Below are 8,267 nucleotides of genomic sequence, written 5' to 3'. Positions count from 1 at the left end.
TTGAAAAACTAATAAAATTCTTGTAATCCCTTTCAAGGATGCAGAGAGGAAGATGGCTGCATTTCAAATTCATGGCATTTCAAAGGCATGAATTAAGCTCTAAGCTCTACATTTGGAAAAAAATAAATCAACACAAGTTCTCTAATTTATGTTCTAAACTGAGAAAACAAATCGTTGCTAAGAAATAAAATTTGCAAAAAATATTCAAATTTGTTTCTGAAACACATTTTCTAGTTGATATGCACATACTTAAATCTACAAACTATACCAAAATATAAATTACAGGAATCACTACTGTTGAACTTGGTTGATATAATTTCACCATGAAATCTGAAGTCACTTTTTGGTTTGGTTAATTTTATTCCAACATTCTGCCTTTTAGGTGTGTACAAAACTGATCATGTGTATTGATGTTGACACAAGACTTCTGTGAAAATGTATGAGAGGCCAGATGTGGTGGCTCGCGCCTGTAATCTCAGCACTTTGGGAAGCCGAGGTGGGTGGATCAGGCCAGGAGTTCGAGATCAGCCTGGCCAACATGGTGATTCCCTGTCTCTATTAAAAATACAAAAATTAGCCAGGCGTGGTGGCGCATGCCTGTAATCCCAGCTACTCGGGAGGCTGAGGTGGGAGAATTGCTTGAACCCAAGAGACAGAGGCTGCAGTGAGCTAAGATTGTACCACTGCACTCCAGCCTGGGTGACAGAGCAAGACCCCATCTCAAAAAAAAAAAAAAAAAAAAAAAAGAAAGAAAGAAAAGAAAATGTATGAGAAAGCTCATTGCCTCACTTCCTCCTCACCCCACCTATCTTGGGCAAGAGGGCTTCTTCTTAGCACCCACTATCTTGGGTTGTGTGACTCTCATGTCAGAGGGCTCTGTACTCCATCTCTCCACCTTGCCATCATCGAACACGCCACTCACTGTACATTGGCACGCAGCTACCAGGGTTCCTGTCTCCTTCAAACCGGCCATCTTTCCAGGAGACTTGCCAATAACCCATATAACAAACTGGCCTTTCAATCTCATGATCTTCTCTGTCCACCCCAGCCACCCTGCCCCCTCATCCCTGCCCAGAGCTCCTCCATCTCTGACCAGCATTGCTTGCCCTCCCTGCTCTTCCCTGCCACCCACGGCATCTGTCCTCTCACTCCGCCAAGAATCTCACTACCCCCATCTGCCCTCTCCATCCAGGCTTCACCTTCCTCTTGGTGGACCACCATTTCCACCTCTCGTCAGTATCTCCAGATCCCTTCCTTTCTTGTTTCCCTTGTCCAGCAAACCCCAGCCTGCACCAGCCTCCCCAAGGCTATCTCAGGGCCAACAAGATGCTGGAGAAAGCCCATAACCGCATGGATTAGTGCTTCCACACCCATGGTCTCCAACTTCAGCAGGCCCCACCACTACCCTGCAGCCTCTGTGGATTGCCATTAGCTTTCCCTCCTGTTTTCCACAGCAGCCATCTTGAATCTTTTCTTCTTTCTCCAAGTTTCCCACCCCACCACACCTCCTCACACTGAGCACATATCCTTGCTTCCAGCATCAGAGAAATAATGGCCATGGAATATGAACTCCCTCAATTTCCAGAGCCCACCTCTCATCTACCTACCTACATGTTTATTATTGTTAAATGTCCTAATTGCTCCCAACTCAAAACAAAATTGTTCCTCAACCTATATTCCTTCTGGTTTTCTCTCTCCTCCCCTTCCAAAGCAATCCATTCCCCACAGTTGTCTACATGTACTCCCATTCACGGAGACTTCTGTCCCTGCTACTCCTCTGCACCCACTCTCTCCAAGGTCACAAGTGACCTTTTTGTTGCTAAATTTGGCATTTGTTTTTTCAGACCTTGGCTTATCTGAAGGTACCATGTCACCCCACTTCCTCCCTGTGGCTTCTGTGGCACCCCACCCTATGATTTTCTTCTAATCTCTCTGACTGGTCTCACCTTTTCCTCTGGGCTCCTCTTTCTCTACTTGCCCCCTAAATGTTGATATTTCCCAAGGAATGTTGTTCTTTTCTTTGACCCTCTCTATTGAAGGATTTCATTCATTCCCATGGCTTCAATTATGATCTATATGATGATAATTTGATAATTTATGACTCTATCCCTTAACCAGATCCCTCTCATAAGCTCCGAACCACCTCCTAGACATCTTGTTTGGACATTCACACCCAATTCAAACTTACCTACTCCTCTTCCTGCCTAAACTTGCTCCTTTACTGTGTCACATCTCAGGGGATAGCACCCCCATCCATCCCCTAGTTACCCAGGGCAGACACCTGAACATCATCTTTGACTTTTACCAGTTTCCTCCACGCCCTCGGCTCTCATTCACAAAGTCCTCTGAATATTTACCTTCTTAATAACTCTGTGATGAGCTACTTAAAAAAGATGGGAAACTTGATGAACTATTAATACTTAAAAAAAAACCAAATAAATAAAAATATCTCTCAGATCTACCCCCTCTTTTCCATTCACCATGCTGGATCACCGCAGCACCTTCCTGATCCACATCCCAGCCTCATCTTCTCCTGGCCATTCTCCAAGCAGCCCCTAGACCTTTTCAAAATGCACATCTCCTTAAAAACCTTCATTAGCTTTAGAATCAAATTATATTCTCAGCCTAGAATACCAAGCTCTTCAGGACCCAGCCCTGGTCAATCACTCTAACCCCTCAGTGTCTGAGATTCAGCATTCTAGTTAATCTCTCCTTTACTTACTGAGAAGACCCATGGAACTTCACCGAGATCTTTTCTTCCCCAGGAAGAAGGAAGAAGTCCAGCACAGTGTTCCCCTGGAATCTTTTTTTTTTTTTTTTGAGACGGAGTCTCGCCCTGTCGCCCAGGCTGGAGTGCAGTGGCGCAATCTCGACTCACTGCAAGCTCTGCCTCCCGGGTTCACGCCATTCTCCTGCCTCAGCCTCTCCGAGTAGCTGGGACTACAGGCGCCCGCCACCACGCCCGGCTAATTTTTTGTATTTTTTAGTAGAGACGGGGTTTCACTGTGGTCTCGATCTCCTGACCTCGTGATCCGCCCGCCTGGGCCTCCCAAAGTGCTGGGATTACAAGCGTGAGCCACCGCGCCCGGCCTCCCCTGGAATCTTTCACAACTGTAACTTCGAAGCATTTAGAATTCCATTCATTCCTTTAGGGTTCTGTGCCCTAAAACCACCCCTTAAAAATGACAAAACAAATATATTGAGCATTTTCTCATATGAGTCAGGCCTTTTATCACATTTAACCCTCACAATTCTGAAGAACACATCATTTTAATTTCACAAATGAGAAAACTGAGACCCAGAACAATTAAATATTAAATAACCTAATCAAAGTCATACAATTAGTAAGAGAGAGAAGGGGGATTCAAACTCAGATTACCCAAGAAATTATCTCCTGTTTATTCATAGTCAAACCAATTTCTGGTAATCCAAGAAGAATAATGTGAAAACAGACTAACATTTGGTAAGTGCTTAATATTTATAAAGTACTTTACATAAGGAATCTCATTTATCCCTTATGACATTTTCAAATAAACAGACTGCAAATCCAAGAAGGTAGTTTAGGCAAGGTCACACAGCTAGTAAGTAGCTTTGAATTTCCCTACCTCCACCCTTAAAAAAAATTTCTTTTTTTTAAGAGACACGTCTTGCTCTGTCACTCAGGCTACTAGAATGTAGTGGTGTGATTGATCATAGTTCACTGCAGCCTTGAACTCCTGGGCTCAAGCAACCCTCCTACCTCAACCTCCTGAGTAGCTGGGACTACAAGCATGCACCACTGCACTGAGTTATTTTTTTTTACTTTTTAGTAGAGGCAGAGTCTCATTATGTAGCCCAAGCTGGTCTCAAATCTCTGGCCTCAAGCAATCCTCCTGCCTTGGCCTGTCAAACTGCTGAGATTACAGGTGTGAGCCACTGCACCCGGCCCCACCTCCATCCTTATTAGCTGCTACCTAACACCAATAAACAGCATTTTACAGCTGAAGAAACAGCTCCAGCCCAGGGTCACACATCTAATCAGAGGCAAAGTCAGGATTAGGATCCAGGTTTCCTAACTCTACTTGGCTGTGCAGATGCTGTTATAGTCTCTGGGTGCTGCCAGAATTGTGGAACCCTGACTTTTTCCTATTTATAACAATTTGCCAAAACTGAAATTGGATTCCAGTGGTAGACAGATGGTGGTACACTACTTCTGAAGGGGTAAACTGACCTCCAAAGGGTTTCAGCTCTGGCTCCAGGTGGACTTATTTGGTATCCCTCTGCAATACTCGGGTGATACTCTGCTGATGCCCACCTGGTGGCATGGTCCTCCCCTGATCCACTTTTCCAACAGCCTCTGCTCTCACTGCATCCACTGAATAGCACACGTCCCATTTCCCCCTGCCTCCTTACCATTTTCTCTTCAGTAATAAGGCCCCATCTGTTCACCCAGCTCCAGTGCCTTCTCTGACGGTTTAGCCAGGATCAAAGCCCCTCTGCCATGCCTCTTAAAGCCCTGTTGGTTCTTCCCTAAATGCCATCTGTTTTACTCACTCCCCCACCCTAGCCTTCCCTTCCTGGATGTTACTAACTCAAGGATGACAGAGCTGCTTTCTCTCAGGCTCTGTCTCTTTGGTTTGAATTAGGTTCAGAGTAAAAGTCCCCTTGGTTATTTCCTTCTTGGCCACGAGTTAATTATTCCCATATATTAAGGCATTCTCCCCAGAATGTATCGGCTGACATACACAAAAAAAAATCTGGAGAAGGTGATAAAATGAAATGTGTAGATTAACTAGGCCATTTGGCCAACACCAGAATGTTTAGTGGAGAAATATTCAGGAAAGATGCTACCTAGCAAGGTGGGACATCACCAGTGAGGTTGAAAGGAGAGCAGGAGGCCGGGCACGGTGGCTCACACCTGTAATGCCAGCACTTTGGGAGACCGAAGTGGGCCTGGGTGGCGGAGGCTGCAGTGAGCTGAGATCGTGCCATTGCACTCCAGCCTGGGCAACAAGAGCGAAACTCCGTCAAAAAAAAAAAAAAAGAGAAAGAAAGAAAAAAGAAAAGAAAGAGCAGGAATCTTAGGACGTCTTTACTTCATAACTGACAGGGCAGAAGATCTTTCTCAGAAAAGGAGTGGGAGGTAGGGCATTTAGGCACAGAAAGGAGTAGGGCCAACAGCTAGAATTAGCGGAACATGAAGAACTGATGACATTTCAGGGAGAACTGACAGGAATAATAGGCATGGGTCTATCAATCTCTAGCATCATAGGATTAAAAGGGTATTCAAAGCATTCAGGTAAAATCCCAACCCACTGTACAAATGAAATAAACATTTCTTCAAGGGGGCGGCATGCCTCTAATTGAACACCTCCAGCAATGAGAAATGCCCAACTTTAGGAATCAGAATTTTGGAGGTGTATGTGAATGAAGTTCCTTTATTTTCTTTTTTTAAATTTTATTCTTTTTTTTTTTTTTTTTTTTTTGAGACAGGGTCTCATCTGTTGTCCAGGCTGGAGTGCCGTGGTGCAATCTCGGCTCACTGCAACCTCCGCCTCCCGGGGTTCAAGTGATTCTCCCGCCTCAGCCTCCTGAATAGCTGGGATTACAGGCACGTGCCACCATGTCCAGCTAATTTTTGTATTTTTAGTAGAGACAGGGTTTCACCATGTTGGCCAGACTGGTCTTGAACTTCTGGCTTTAGGTGATCCCCCCGCCTCGGCCTTCCAAAGTGCTGGGATTACAGGCATGAGCCACCACGCCTGGCCCAATTCATTTTCAATTCAACAAATATCTATATTTATATCTCAATAACTAGTGAGTGCCTACTACGTGCCAGATACTAGACACTTAACTGTAAGTATGAATAATATAGACATGGCCCCTCCCCTGTGGATCTTATAATGAGGAAGACGAGTATATAAACATGCAAGTAGAACAGGGGAAGTAGAGGGTGCTGCTCAAACACAGGGTGGGGCACTCAACAGACAGCCCAGCATCTAGACGTCTTCACAAAACAGGCAGTGTCTAGGCTGGGGCTTGCCGACGAGTTAGCTGAGGGCAGGGTGGAGGGGCCCAAGTGAGTAGGAGGCTTCCCAGCTTCCAAAGAAGTTAAAAGTGTTGCAAGAAGGTGGAGTCCAGATCTTGAAGGGGAGAGTGGGCTTAGGTCCCGGGGCATGTGAAGCGCCCTCCGTCTACTGCGCTGGGGGAGATGCTGCGGTATCCGGGAGTGGTGTGAAGGAGGCCAGGACCTGCGATGGGAAGACGGAGACGGGAAGAAGGCCCTGGTGGCTCAAGGGATGACCAAAAGTGAAGCGCTCCTCTATGACAAGATTGAGATAAAAATAGAGCAATAAAGTTCTGAATGCGGTGGGAGAGTCTCCTCCGTCCTCCCTCACCTTTGCTGGGCAGGAACCAAAGCTGCTTGCCCTCGGTTTGCCCCATCACCGACGGGTGTGGTCGGGGGCACAGCTCTTCGCACTTCTTCTCAGATAGGAAAACTGAGGCCCAGGGTCCTGAGGCAGAAATCAAGGTTTTCTCCTCGAAATGGCCTCCCAAGAGGCTGCCCGGGGTCTCACACGATCCTTCGAGGGTCCTGCGGCCTGCCCCACGCCTCCGCCAGCCATCCTCGGCTCGTCGTCTTTACTATGGAAACGGTCCTCCCGCCCTGCTCCGCGCCTCCGTGTCTTCAGTGCACTCTGGGAAATGCAGTCCCACTCTGTTTGCCTGCCCGCGGCATGAGCCCACTCCGCGTCCTTAAAGAACTATAAGTCCCAGAAGGCTGTGCGAAACTCCGCCGGTCTCTGGGGGATGTGGTCTTGAAGGAGAGACCCAGGAACCTGCGGGCGGGGCCGGAGGGAGAGGGGGAGGACGCCCCAAATGGGCAGACTCCTGGGCGGGGTCCGGGTCACCATTGGCTACGGCGGCGCGAGGGAGGCGGGGTCAGAGGAATGAAGCGCGGAGCTGTTCGCCGCTCCAGGTGCTGAGTCTGAGGGAGGCTCCGGACCCGAGAGCCGCGAGAGCCGCCGCCGCTGCAGCCGCCGTCAGATCTGCGGCCGGGAGCCCGGGCTGTGAGGAGCCGGGAGGAGCGGGGCGCGCTGCCGGGCGCTGACCGCCCTCCCGCCCGCCGTCAGAGGTCGGTGCTGCTAAATTCGCTTTTGTTTTCTTGGGGAGGGGGCGAACCGAGGCGTGAGGGGCTGGGGAGTTGACGGGACGTGTTCTCGCTGCTCTCAGGACCGCGGGTCCCGGACAGCCGCCTACTGACTAGGGGCCTCCCGTGGCCCGGCGCCGGAGGTCGGAGCACCTTGGGTTAGTTTTCGTTTTATCATGGAGAAGGCTCTTGGGTATGAGGGGCGAGGGCTGGGGGTCTCCCCCGGCCCCCATCTCTCCTGGGAGAGCGAGGAGGTTTGGACCCTCCCTCCCGCTGTGCCTAGCGACGGGGCTGCTCGGATTACTCAGGACGGGAGGAGGGGGTGTTGTGGGATGAGGGGACTGGAGGCAGGGGGACCCCTCCCCGCAACAGTTCGGCTGCTCGAGGTTACAAAGGAGTCTGGTGGTGATGGATGAGATCGCGGACCGCTCCCCCAACCCAGACCCTCCCAGGGTTATTAAGGAAGGGCTGCTTGGGATACAGGGAAGACCCTTGCCCAGGCCCCTTCCTCCACACTCGTCCCCCTCCCTATCCCCCCCTCCTCCCCAGGCCCTAGGGTTTTGTAAAGAGGAGGATCGAGAATGTGGAAGAGAGAGAGGACTCTTACCCCTCCCACTTGGACCCTCCTAGGTTATTGGCGAGGGGTGGAATTGGAATGTGGCAGGGAAAGGCTGGGAGACCCCTCCCCATCCTTCTCGGAGTCGCGGGTGGAGGAAAGCACCGACACTTGGAATCCCCCGTGCTCGGGCCCGCGCCGAGGGTTGGGTGGCCTGGGTGTGGGAGGTGGTGTAGGGGGATGTACGAGGAGACGAGGGACCCCTCCCGACCTCTCCCCACCTGGGCCTTATCTCCCAGACCCTCCCTACCTGGATCCAGGCCTGGGGCTCTAAGTCGAGACGACCCGCCCTAGCCCACCACGCCCCGGGGACCGAGCCTCTGGCACCGCAGATGGGCATGTACAGAGCGGGACGGGGCGGGTCTCCCCTCAAGCACCCAAGAGCTCCAGGTAGACGCTACCCCCAACCTCGTGCCCGCGAATCTTTGGGGGCTGCTCCGCTCCGATGCAGGGCGCACCCCAAACCGAGGCTCGGGGACCTGCTTCCAGGACGCGCGGTGGCTGTTCCCAGGCACGGGGCTT

At 50.2% G+C, this 8,267-nt stretch overlaps 1 protein-coding gene across 2 annotated transcripts in view; it reads left to right on the top strand.

Annotated features, from left to right (window-relative positions):
• The first annotated feature begins 6,942 nt into the window (after nt 1–6,942).
• The window catches only part of SMPD3 (sphingomyelin phosphodiesterase 3), an 88,009-nt gene continuing 86,684 nt past the window's right edge, over nt 6,943–8,267 (top strand). For both annotated transcript variants that reach the window (XM_032157726.2, XM_032157722.2), the window contains exon 1: nt 6,943–7,114. The gene's annotated coding sequence lies outside the window, so the exon portion shown is untranslated. The remainder of the gene's footprint in view (nt 7,115–8,267) is intronic.

Source organism: Hylobates moloch, unplaced genomic scaffold, assembly GCF_009828535.3.
Source record: "Hylobates moloch isolate HMO894 unplaced genomic scaffold, HMol_V3 SCAFFOLD_6, whole genome shotgun sequence".
Lineage (NCBI taxonomy): Eukaryota > Metazoa > Chordata > Mammalia > Primates > Hylobatidae > Hylobates > Hylobates moloch.
The sequence above is the reverse complement of the archived record's forward strand: the minus strand, read 5'-3'. Positions and strand labels throughout refer to the sequence as shown.